The following is a 12,264-nucleotide window of genomic DNA, read 5'->3' as shown; positions in this document are numbered from 1 at the left end:
TGAAAAAGGAGACTTATCAGAAAGAAAGATTGAAGGTTAATTGTTATCACATTAAGCTCTAAAAATATGCTCCCCCCTTTAACACCTCATGACAGTTGCCAGAAAAGCAGACAGAATCTGTCACACGGGAACAAAAGATCCTAATTTGCAGATAAGCCAACTATAGTCTACAGTAATAAAGTCAGTTCTTGTTGTTTCTTAATAATGAGCTGTCAGATGGCAAGATCATAGTATGGTTTGACACCAAACTCCTTCCCACAGAAGCCACACCATCATCACAGCACTCCCCTCCTGCCCCCTGCGGGGACACCTGGATTCCATTGCTGATAAAATGGTGCCCAATTTCATGCGCAGTACGAACCAACTTTGCAACCCTTAACGCAATTCTGTGGGGCAGGCAGACAGGAGAGAAACCACTTCATAGGCAAACAAAATCAGGTTGCTAGATTACCATTTCTCACAAATAGACTCCCCACTCTGCCTGGTACCCTCTCTCTTTTTCCCCTTGCCCCAGGGCACAACACAGCAACCTGCAGCATATTGCCTTATGAATCTTCTTCAAGTACCCAATTATCCTGGTGCACCAGACCTGTCATTACCATGACAGCTGTATGCAGTATTCAGTGCATGCTGTCAGAGGTGAAAGATTGCAACACAAGCATCCAACATTTCCATTACAATGTGAAAAGTGAAGGGGAAGAAAGAGACAGACAAATACACACACCCCTCAACAAACAACTTTACTGAAGATGCTGATAAAAAGCAGAGGTTAAGATTTTTTATTTTAAGTGATAATGTAATTACCAGACATTCCAGTGCTGGCCCTGCCTCTAGCAAAATTCCCTCATGCATTTTTTGTTACAGTAATCAATGAGGTGATGTAAGTACATTTTGAGAGCTTTTAACAGAGTTGAATAAAACAGTTCATCAGCCTGCAGTTCTTCCAGGAGGAGAATTAGGCTTTTGCATTTTGTCTTTCTGACCAGTCTTCTTTTTTAAAGAGTAAGTAACCCACAACCACCACACAGTAACCCACCTCACTACAAACCCCTGTGGTCTATCACTGCTGTAACTGAGCTGTGGTGGGCTCAATAAGCTATCTGATTTAGGAAGGGGTACAGGTAGGTCATGTGGGCTGAACACAGAGATCTGGACAAAAACATGTCTTGGCAACTGCACTGTAATGGATCAAAGCTGACACTGATGTCGCAGGAGGTAACAGATGTTATCCCTCCAACAGCATAGAATCACAGAATCATAGGGGTTGGAAGGGACCCCTCCAGAAATTATTGAGTCCAACCTCCCTGCCAAAGCAGGTTCCCTACACTAGGTCACACAAGTAGGTGTCCAGGCAGGCCTTGAATATCTTCAGAGAAGGAGACTCTAAGTGACACACACCCCTCAACTCCCAACTGATACCAACAGCATCTGTGCCCTGCAAACATCATGGTCAGTATCTTACAGGATCAGGCCTTGAATGATGAAAGCACAGTATAGATGAGGAGTCACAGTTCACAAGAATGTGCTGCAGACTTTCTAATTACACACAATGTTTGGCACTTAAGTTCTGTGTCTCACTTCCTCCTTCCTGAATTATCCCCAGCAGGACCCCACCAATTCTTCATATGATCATGCAGCTCATTATAGCTGTAAATATAAACATCCTTTTTTCACAAGCTATCATTATTAGGAAACCAGATGGAAAAAAATATCCAGATTAACAGTAGACATAGTGAGATTTCTTGTACCCTTGGAAAGGAAAAATTTCCTATTTTAAACCACTGTATAACATGCTTGTGGAAAGCAACAATTTCAGTATGCATAGCTAGGAAAGTTAAGAATTCTTTCTGAAAACAACCAGAAAGAAAAGGTCATGTAATTGAAATAACTCATTAGTCAAAATTAATTTTATCTACATCAACGGAGACAAATGGAAGCAACCTGAAACCATTGGTATTCTAATACCAGCACTCAAGGAAATATATCTTCCCAGGCTGAAATGGAGAAGTGGAGCAGCTGCAGAAAGAGAAAGAAAGAAAACAGAGAACTCCCAATTCTTTTTTGCAAAGTGGAAATGGGGTGCTCATTACTCAGCTTCAGCTGCTTGCTTTTCACCAGATGATATAACAAATGAAGCCCCTGCACGAGATTTAGAGTTAACACCCAGACACCCAGTATCTTTCCCTACACACAGGAACTATGAGGGTGAAGTTATGGGGAGTATTCATGAAGGCTTGCTATAGCCCACTGAGACTCCTCTCAGCTCTGTGTTGTAGCTAAACGACAAACTCCAGCTCCTTGAAAAAGCTATGCAAACAATGTCTCTCGGAAATCAGTGTCCTGTCATCAGTCATGACTCTGGGAACACCACAGCTTACAGAACAATAAACAATCAGATTGGCAATCTCGCTCATTTCAGAGTTAATAACACAGAAGACAAAAAACTGGGTAGACAGTGCACGAGCATTGAAAAGTAAGGATGCAGATAAATGTGAAATAAAATAGCTTTCAGTATGAAACTTTTACTCTTCAGTAATACTGTTCCATTGCATAGAAAGGCACAGGAATATTGCTACCATCTTCTTAATGGAGCACTTGCATTAATTTCTACAATAGACTATGGTCTGAAGAAAAGATCTTCAGAGATGAAGTGGGACTGATTACAGTGAGATTAGGGAAGATAAAGGAGAAAAAGAGAGAAACAGCAATAGCAGCAGCAACAACAGGACAAGCTCTAAAAATGATGAACTAGATGCTTGTCTTATCTTGCAAAAACAGCTCTGGTGACAAAAAGCATCAGTTAGTCAATCTGACAAATATAGAAAATTCATTTTTACTGGTTTAGAAGAGTGCAGTTTTTTTTTTTTTTTTTGTTAATGTAGTGGTAGTTAATGAGTTTTCATACATTTTAGATTGTTACAGTTTATTTAAAAATCTACATTCATCTATTTGACAATGACATTTTTCTATGTAAAGCAAATTGCTTTCATTTTTAATTATGCTTTTTTTGTTGTTTTGTTTGGGTTTTTTGTTTGCAAAAACTAGTGTTTCTAAAATTTGCAAATACTTTACTGCCCATTCCTGAAGTAAGCATGAAGCTGCAAGGTCAGAGGAATAAAATAAGCACATGGTCATGCTAGTGGTAAGAAGCAGCTAAAAATATCTTAATTCATTGATTGTTCATCTTTCTCCCATGCTCCCTTCAATTTGATACTGCTATTGAATCTTATTCATGTTGTTGAGCTTCAGCACATGTGCACTAGGTGGCTAGAGAACACAATTTCTATGTCAAAGATATGCTTTGTAACACCTGGACAGCAGGTATGTGAAATTTGAAGGGAGTCAAAAAGCTTCAGTCTTCAGCTTCTTAAGGGTATTTCCTCCAAAATAACTCTCAAGCTTTTTTTTTTTTTTTTGGCCACTTTTCCTCTTGGCATTCTGGTACTTCTTAAAGCAATTCTGGTTGCCAAAAGTAACATCGCTAGCTTGGGATTAATAGCCTGAACAAGTCTTCCTAATGGAAGGATACCATACATAGGAGACCAGAAGCGTTACTGTCATTCTGAAAAACAGCACTAAAATTGAGGTACAAGCATCTGAGTCTTCACAAAAGACAAAAATAATGTACTGCCTTGATTAACAGAATGAGAAATGCAGAAAATTTGATGATAGAGCTATTGATGAAGATGTACCACAGCTTCTTTTCAGGAAGTTTTCTTATTTTGATTCTGATTAGAATTGAGCTTTTGATTTTGAAGGTAAGCATGTTATTTCAAACCTTCAATTCAATTACTATCACCACCACTGAAATTAGTGATAAAGTTTTCAAGATCTAAAGTTATCTTTAATGAGCAGTTGAAAATTATTTCTTACAACAGAAGAAATTCAGCAATGGAAATCGTTACAGTTTTTGTTTTGAAGAAGGGAGAAACAGACACGTCTACCTTCTGCTGAGTTCCAATTTCTTTTCCTTTCACCTTCTGTTAGCTTTATTTCTATATTAAGGCTCCCCTACCTCAGCCTACCCAACTATCCTAAGCAACTCTGTATTTACAATCGGTTCTTTTTGGCTGATTTATAAAACTGTTAGTAAATGCCTCACTGCACCCGGAATCCAGTATCTCTTATCTACACAGAAAAATTCACCTACCATAGCACGCACAACAGAGTCATTAACATTTGATGATGCTTTCACAGCTAGAATATCTTCAGGGAACTAATAACAGCTGGGGGGGGGAGGGGGTGCAAATCACCATAGAGAATTAAGAGGCAGAGAGCCTTCACCATTACCACATGTCACTGTGACCAAACAAATCAATAACAAAGTAAACTACTTTTATCTTTGGATGAGGAGGGGAGGTTCAGAACATGGGGATCAGCAGGTTAGGACCCATCGAGATCTGCTATCTGAGCATTCAATAGAAGGAACTCTATATACTCCTAGCTGCGATGGTATGTGCCTTCACACTGATTTAGCCAACTGTACTACAGAAATAGGAATTTTTTTGGACCAAGAGGGTCAAACCTACCTGAGGGTCAAAGCCTTAAATGAAATCACTTCTGTACCTGCAGAGGAAACACCACTGCTACCTACTGCTTGTGATAACACCAGGCACTGAGAATTCTTCACTTTTTCATCATATCATAATAATTTGAACTGGCAGAATATTAAAAAAAAATACCTAATGCAGCATCGTATTAGAAAGATTTGAGTGCATTAGCAATGTAAGTCTTCTGGAAAATTGCCTTCACGCACAGACAGTCTTGTAATTTCCAGCTTCTCCATTCTTCTCCTATTTGCCTCTTACTAACGTGGCATATTTAAACTGCCACGGGACAAAAATATTTATTAGAAGTAGTACTCGGTAATAAAGCTAGAATGAAAGTTATATGGCTTCCTTAACTATGTCACAGAGCACCAGCCTACTTTCTCTCAACCACCCAAAACCCTCTGTAGAATGACTGACAAATTGGGGCTAGTAGCAAAAATACCATCTTTCCTGAACTTCTCCTGCTCATTGCAAACTCCAGCTCAAACCCTGCTCTACGGCACTGCAGACATCTGAAGAGCTGGTGCTCAGCATGTTTCCCCAACTTTTTTCATCCTTTCATACAGTAGCATAGATTTGATCGTGTTGGTGAGGGGGCTAAGAGTGTGAAAGAAAAATACATTCCTCTATCTGTAGCAGCACTTCATTCTCTAGACTATGTCTGCGTGAGTTCTCAACATTTTTTTGCAAAGTTTTTTAGCTCCTCTCCCTGAACAAACACATTCTCCATTTGTTTCTAACCATCTGTCTGACAGTGAAGAACAGTTACAGAAGTGAAAAATGCAATGCAAACCTGTTTGGTACAACTGATAGGCAATAAAAGTAAAGAACATTTATGAATTCTGAATCAAGCAGTTGCAGATCACTACGATGACTGACACACTCTGATGTAGCTTATTTGGCTTTTTTGGTTTTCTTCTACTTCATTTATAGTAAGAGGCAGAAATGTTTTCAATATTAAAGGAAAACTAAGGTTACCTGGGAAATTTAAGTTCTATTGCTATTAAAAAAAGAGGGAGATGGAGGTAAAAAGTACTTTGAAATCCACTGACACTCCATGAGGTCCTGTGCCTTCTAAAAATCACTCAAAATCAGAGTTAGCTATAGTCCAAAGGCAGACTTACTAGAAGTACCTTTTGGTTACATTTGCATTTGTAAATGTTACCATGCCAAGGAATGTTCCAGGATACCAAAACTCTGCTGCCTGTACTTTGGAAGAACTGTAACATGGCTCTGGGCTGCAATGACCAGCGCACTGCCTAACAACTACCTGCCATGGTCCAAGAATTTGTACATTGAAGACTGAATCTGATTGGCAGTCTGCCTATAACCATGGTGTATCTGTTTCTGAAGATGAGAACATAAATATGTATTATGAGTGAATGGACATGATATGACATAACAGATCTTGACATATTTCATTTACTAATGACTGTGTGTCAGTTACAGCACTGCTTCCAGAGGCTGATTCAAATAAGCTAAGAGAAAGCTATAAATATGTAAATATTATATTCAGGAAAAAAAAAAAATGTTTATTTATTTATTTTTTAAAGTAGATGTTTACCTTGGCACAGCTGGTGTATTTAAATGGCTTCCATAAAAAAGAAGTAGAGACAGAAACCATTACTAACGAAGTAAAAAATTCCAAAAAATATGCATAAAATTCAGAGAAGCAGTAACTGCACTGAACTGTATTTTTGGGTTTCGCCAGTTAAGTTTTATTTGCAAGTGCAGTTAATTTACTAAGTGGGAAGACATTACTTCAGGGTGAAGATCTTTCTTAACAGAAAGAAGGTTCCTATAGCAGCAATCTTTGTATTGCAGATACACAACCGGAGGGAACTGCACTGTGTGGAATGACCCAGCCTGTGTAAAGAAGTAATTGCCATTAACTTTTTAACACCACTGCTTTCTGAGTACTAAGTGAAAATAACCAGCGTGAGGGCACAGACTGAAGTAGTGTGCAATTCTCTGCTGCTAGGAGATGCATGCTGCCAGTGTTATTTGTTTACTTGTTTAGGAGATGAAGAAACTTTTATTCTCCAGAAAAAAAGGGAACTGGCAACATCCCACCAAGCTTGGATGCACTGCACCTCAGGGGTCCAGCTAGCAACTTTATTTTGCTTTTGTTTTGTCTTTACATAAGGGTCTCCATATGCTTTACCAAAGTAACCATATGCTGTTTCTTTGAATCTCTGAATAAAGGATTTGGGATTTATTTTTTTCTAAACTAACGAAGACTTTATTAAAATTTATCTCATATGAAATGAAAGCATGAAGTAGAAACCTAGAAAATAATCTCTCCATCTTTCCTTTTGCCCACTGAAGCTTATAAATAGCTAATTTTTTGTTACCTTTCTCAATACTCAACAGTTCTACATGGAGTGCAGCACGTGATTATATATCTTTGGAAATTGGTGACAAAGACTTCTAATCACTATTGCCTCAAAAGATATGGAAAAATTTATTTCCCAAGGACAAATAAACAAATTCAAAAAAATCATATATTTCAGAAGATGCAGCACGTTACAAAATTTGTCTTGAATGTCTCTCTTTACCAGTACTATTTTTGAAAAAATTTTAGAAGTCATAGCCTCTAGAAGTTACCAATATTCTTTTTGAGATGACCAAAAAAAAAAAAAATTAAGTATATAAAATATAACTTATTGTGACAAATATTTATTATTAATGTAAAATCACACAGATGTGCTTTTTTCCCTTCCTATGCTGTTCTCTCCAGGATACTCCCAGAGAAAAGGCCTCTAAAACACACTAAGACATCATTACTGAGTACCATGACTTTGTAAACTGAGAGCTGGATTATGTGATCATGTAGCTGTACTGAGATTAGGAGAAAAAAAAAAGAACTGAGTTAAAATTACCTGGAAATCTTCATTGTGCCAGTGTGAAAGCAAAGAAGTGATTATCACAAGGAACCACCTGCAATACTACGTAGTTCATGCAGTGAAAACACAGCATATATGAATAAATGCTCTAAGCTCCATTTCTCTTACACAGTAGTTGGTGGACGTTGGCAAAGTCTCTGCAACCTTATCACAATAAAAATCCAACTGAACATGTTCACATTCAGACTGGCCACATGTCCATACAGCTCCAGCCCACTAATTCTGTTTGTATTAATGCCAATGACTCCAAGGAAGCCTGTGGTTTCTATCATAGCAATGATGATATGTTTCCTCTTTCTGCCTTTTATGCATCATAACCATCATGCAGTAGATACTCCATCTTAAAGGGAATTTTCTATTACTCCTGTTCTATCAGCAATTATTCCGCTCCCCCACCCCCCATTAAAAAAAAAAAAAAAGAAAAAAAATAGAAAAAAGAAAAAACTGGCACTTTCTGGTTACCACAAGCAAGAAAAACACATTTATAACGTAACGTGAATTTTTCTACTACTAGAGAGCAGCAACTCATAAGCACCTAAGAAACAAAGTGAACTACAGCACATTTTACTATGAGAACTCAGGCAAGAGATGTTCTGCAGTAACAGGGGGAATTAAAAGCCTATGTGAAAGGCCACAGTAGAAGAGAGTATATTTCACTCTAGTCTGACATTCAACCACCATGTTATTTGGATGGTGATATAAAGTTAAAATAAATGTGTTTCATAAAGCTCAAGGCTAAGAAAAGAATCACAAAAAAGACAGGCTGACAGATCGTAATTTTTGTTACGCAGTAAGACTGGTAAAAATTATCTGTCTTTCCATATATTCTTATGTTGACAACAACATATTTTGCAATATCTTTACATACTATCTGACTGTTAATTGGATTTTTCTAGAAATCCCCCTCCCCCTCTTTTTTTTAAATAACATATGATTATAACCTGCAACAATATCATTTCTTTCACAGACTTCATATCCTGTAAGTTTTGCAATCAGAACAAAAGTATATGGATAAATTAATTGAAAACACCCACTTCATTAGTTTCAGCTGTTCCTCTGACCTCAGCCAAGAAGAAATTGCTTCAAACTTCAGATCAGCTAAGAGTGAGACAGATGAAACGTGAGTCTTCTCCACAGGTACTGCCTCAAAATTAAATGTCAATCAAGTAGAACAACCCAAAGAGTCAACTCCTTTTAAAATAGGGTAGCTGGGAAGAAGGGAGAGAAAATCACAGTAGTGGTTATTATGCCTACAGCAGACTGCTCCTGAGGCAAGAAACCCACAGACACGTCACTGAACACAATGTATTTTACTCCACCATTTCAATGGGGGAAAAAAAAAACAAACAGACAAACAAAAAAAGGCAGAAAAATCCAACCTAAACTAAAACCAGCAACCAAAAGTACCTATCCACAAGCCTAAGGTTACAGAAGCAAACAGACAAACTCCAAAGGATGAGAGAGCAGTCAAGCAGCAGCAGTATCCCTCTGCTTACTCCTTTCTCATCCTATTAGTCTCTGCTAGTCTACTTTCTCGAGGAGATGGGGGTAAGGTGGTTTCACAGGTTCTTTTAAAGTTATCTGAAAATTCTTCTGATAAGCTCTAATGCTGAACCCTCCTCAAACTGAGGACAGTCCTAGCTTTCAAGTAGACCAAGTAGGATGCTTCCAAAATGATTCCTTTAACAGTTGTTCCTCTGTGTGCAATTGAAACATCCGCACTAAAGAAAATGAGCTACTAATAAGAGGAAAAAACAACAAACAAACAAACCAAACAACCACCACCACCAAAAAACAAAAAACACACAACTTCTGAAAATGACTGCACTGCCATCATTTATACCAGTTCTTTTCTTTCAGTATGGCCCTTGGCTCATCAGGCTAGGGTGCTTCTAACAGTACAGGGAAGATTGATGAAACTTTTCGAATGTGACATGTACAGCTCTTTCTTCAGCCTAGAAGCCTGAATTTCACCCGGATAGACAGTTCCTCTCTATCTCACTAACTTCTGACTGGGACTTGAAATTATTTTTTTTCTCATCAGTAAAATTCATGTTATTTTATCTGAGAGGTTTTGAACCCAATTCATATCAAAAGCAATCTTCCATCTCTAAGTCTTACGTAGACTACGTTGTTAAACTCAGCACTGTTGATGACTTGTTCACAGTGGAAGATGAGTTCTGTCTCTGTTCTATAGCCTGGAAGACTGAAGTGAAAGACATTTCACTTTTTCAATGTCCAGTAACAAAGTATGTGAATATTATTTAACAATGCCACAACAGTAGCATCTCTTCTTACAACCACTGTTTCTGCTTACCTATTTCTTCATCAAAGATGACAACTCAGCTGATTTCACCATCACTTATACTTAATGATCTGAGTTAATTTTCACTTCTTTCTCCTCTCTCCGTGTGCACCTGAGTCACACTTAAATTCTAGGCAACTTAATTCCTAACATCTTCATGATCCTGCCCTTATTTCCTACAGCCAAGTCTTCCAACTCAGACCCTCATTATACCTCACCTTGATCAGTTGTAAACCCTATTCCTTGAGTTGCCAAAAAGACTTCCCTCATTCCATGCATTACACAGCTGCAAAAGCCATCTTCTTCACCTGTCAATTTGATCATGTCAAGTCATTCCCTCTTTGAAACCTTCCACTTCTGCCATGTCAAATTTAAGCTTTTTGTCATCCCCTTCAATGCTCTAAATTATCTGTCATTGTTTCCTCATTCCCTTGACCTTATACCATGAGTTCCCTACAGCTAAAAACGTCCTTCTTGAACACTTATGAAGTGATCAGCTGTATGACAGAGGTTATTACCACAAATAAGTAACAAAGATTGCAGTAAATTTCACTGGTCATTTCCCTCCTAACTCTGCAAACTAATTGCTATAGCCCAAACAATAGCAAGGTAAATTTCACTTCCTGGTAGACAACAACAAAATTTCTGTTCAGAGCAAAAGGACCAATAAAATTTCTCTTCAAAGGATGTATTCACAACAACAAATAAATGCTCTTCTACATTTAACTGAAAGACCTGCAGAAGGCTGGTATACCTCTTCATGCACATTACATCATGCCAGGAACTAATCGCTTTTCTACATGCTACTTTGCAGTGAAGCCCTCTGTTTCTCAGGTGTGCCAAACATAGAAGTAAATGTCACACTACTGCTTTAAAAGATTATCTCACACAATAGTATATCTACTTTATGGGCTCTCTTATCCAAGCAGGATAGAAATACATTGTTATGGTGCCTTATGGTGCCAGCCTGATTGGAAGGAAAGCCTTTCATTGCTGTAAGAGTGCAAACCTCCTTGCTGTTTCCTTCACCAATAATAACAGTTTCCCATCTTTGTACAGCTATTCAGCACAAAAGCTTATTTAAAATTAGGTATTAGCAGATAACCTGATTCCTTAACCACAAATGAGGTCAAACGATGAGATGATTGTGTTTCACCATCCAACTCTACTGCATAGAGGTATGACATTCTGGATTTGAGAGAAGAGCAAGATGGCTAACCAGTGGAAATGCTCCATATCTGCTCTGAAGAGTTTTTCTCTTCATATGTTTTCCAGCTTTGTCTGTTAATTGAGACAAGCTAGTTCTCCACTAGCATCATAAGTCTGCAATATGTCAACATCTGTAGCAGATTTAGTCCCCCCTTTCCATAGCCACCATCATGTCAAGTATATGCTTTATTTTGATCATTTCCCCATTTGCACATGGTGGACTCAAACACCCATGACAGCTCAACACAAAAGGGACCATTCAAACTTTTGTGGATTCCAGCAAATACCACTGGGAGATCTCCTTAGGCCACCACCCTGTCCTACTGCCTGCGCATTGCCACCCTGCTAGTGAAAGTATCTGTTGTTCTTACTAATACGCTCTCTTCTCCTTCTACTCTCACATAATTCATTCTCACAGAAAAGTCAGGAAAGGCAGATGAATTGAAAGAGGGAAGCATTCCATAAGATCTATTATCTTTTCCTCTGTAGCAGCTGTAATTTTCAAAACCCAACAAAAGTTCACAAAGATGATAAAGAGCAATGACAGCACAGCCTATGGGTGCAGGCTTCCTGAGCTAATTCCCAGCACCCCACCCCTCTGTTTCCTGACCTGTGCTTCATCTGCACCTCTAGTGAGGTTGTTGGGGAGAGGTGACATGTTATAATCTGAGCTGATCTGGCATAAGCTGCTAATGAAGGAGGAGCTGCAGGTGTGACCAACTCCTGCCATGATCTCAGTCACTTCATCAGCCTCTGCATCACAAGCAATCACCTGATTTTGCACCAGGTGGTTATCAGAAATGAGGCCTGAGAAAAGAACCAAAGAATTTTCTGATGAACTAGCAAGTTCAATGGACTAAATGAAAAGTCCTGAGAGCCGTAGCTAAAGCAAAGGTGATTGGTCAAGTGTGTGTTTAGCAAGAGACAGGAAGAGCAAGGAGAAGAGGGGAGGACTTCTCTCTACATTTCACAATGAGCTGGAATGTGTAACTGCACCTGTGGGCCGAGGCTCTGCAACAGGCCAAACAAAAAAACCTACTTGTCCCAGTGATGTAGGTTTGGAGAATACCTGAACTGGTACAAGCCAGTGGGACAAGACATTGCAGCCTGTTATTCCATCAAGTGAAATTCCCATTAGGTGCTAACAGGACCTTCAGCAGATGGCTCTCTGAACCAGGAGCTTCTCTCACCTGCATTCTTAGAAAACTCCATTCAGCACAACTTCAAATTCCATCAGACCATTTAGTGCAATCACAATAGGAAAATACAGTAACAGATAGCATAAGACATGTAA

General features: G+C 38.6%; 1 protein-coding gene across 4 annotated transcripts in view; it reads right to left on the bottom strand.

The window, feature by feature from the left end:
* Window positions 1-12,264, bottom strand: part of SASH1 (SAM and SH3 domain containing 1) — a 523,157-nt gene that overhangs the window by 412,397 nt on the left and 98,496 nt on the right. The gene's annotated exons all lie outside the window — the stretch shown is intronic.

Source organism: Phasianus colchicus, chromosome 2 (genome assembly GCF_987193195.1).
Source record: "Phasianus colchicus chromosome 2, bPhaCol1.hap1.1, whole genome shotgun sequence".
NCBI lineage: Eukaryota > Metazoa > Chordata > Aves > Galliformes > Phasianidae > Phasianus > Phasianus colchicus.
Note: the sequence above shows the minus strand (reverse complement) of the source record. Positions and strands in the feature narration are given on the sequence as shown.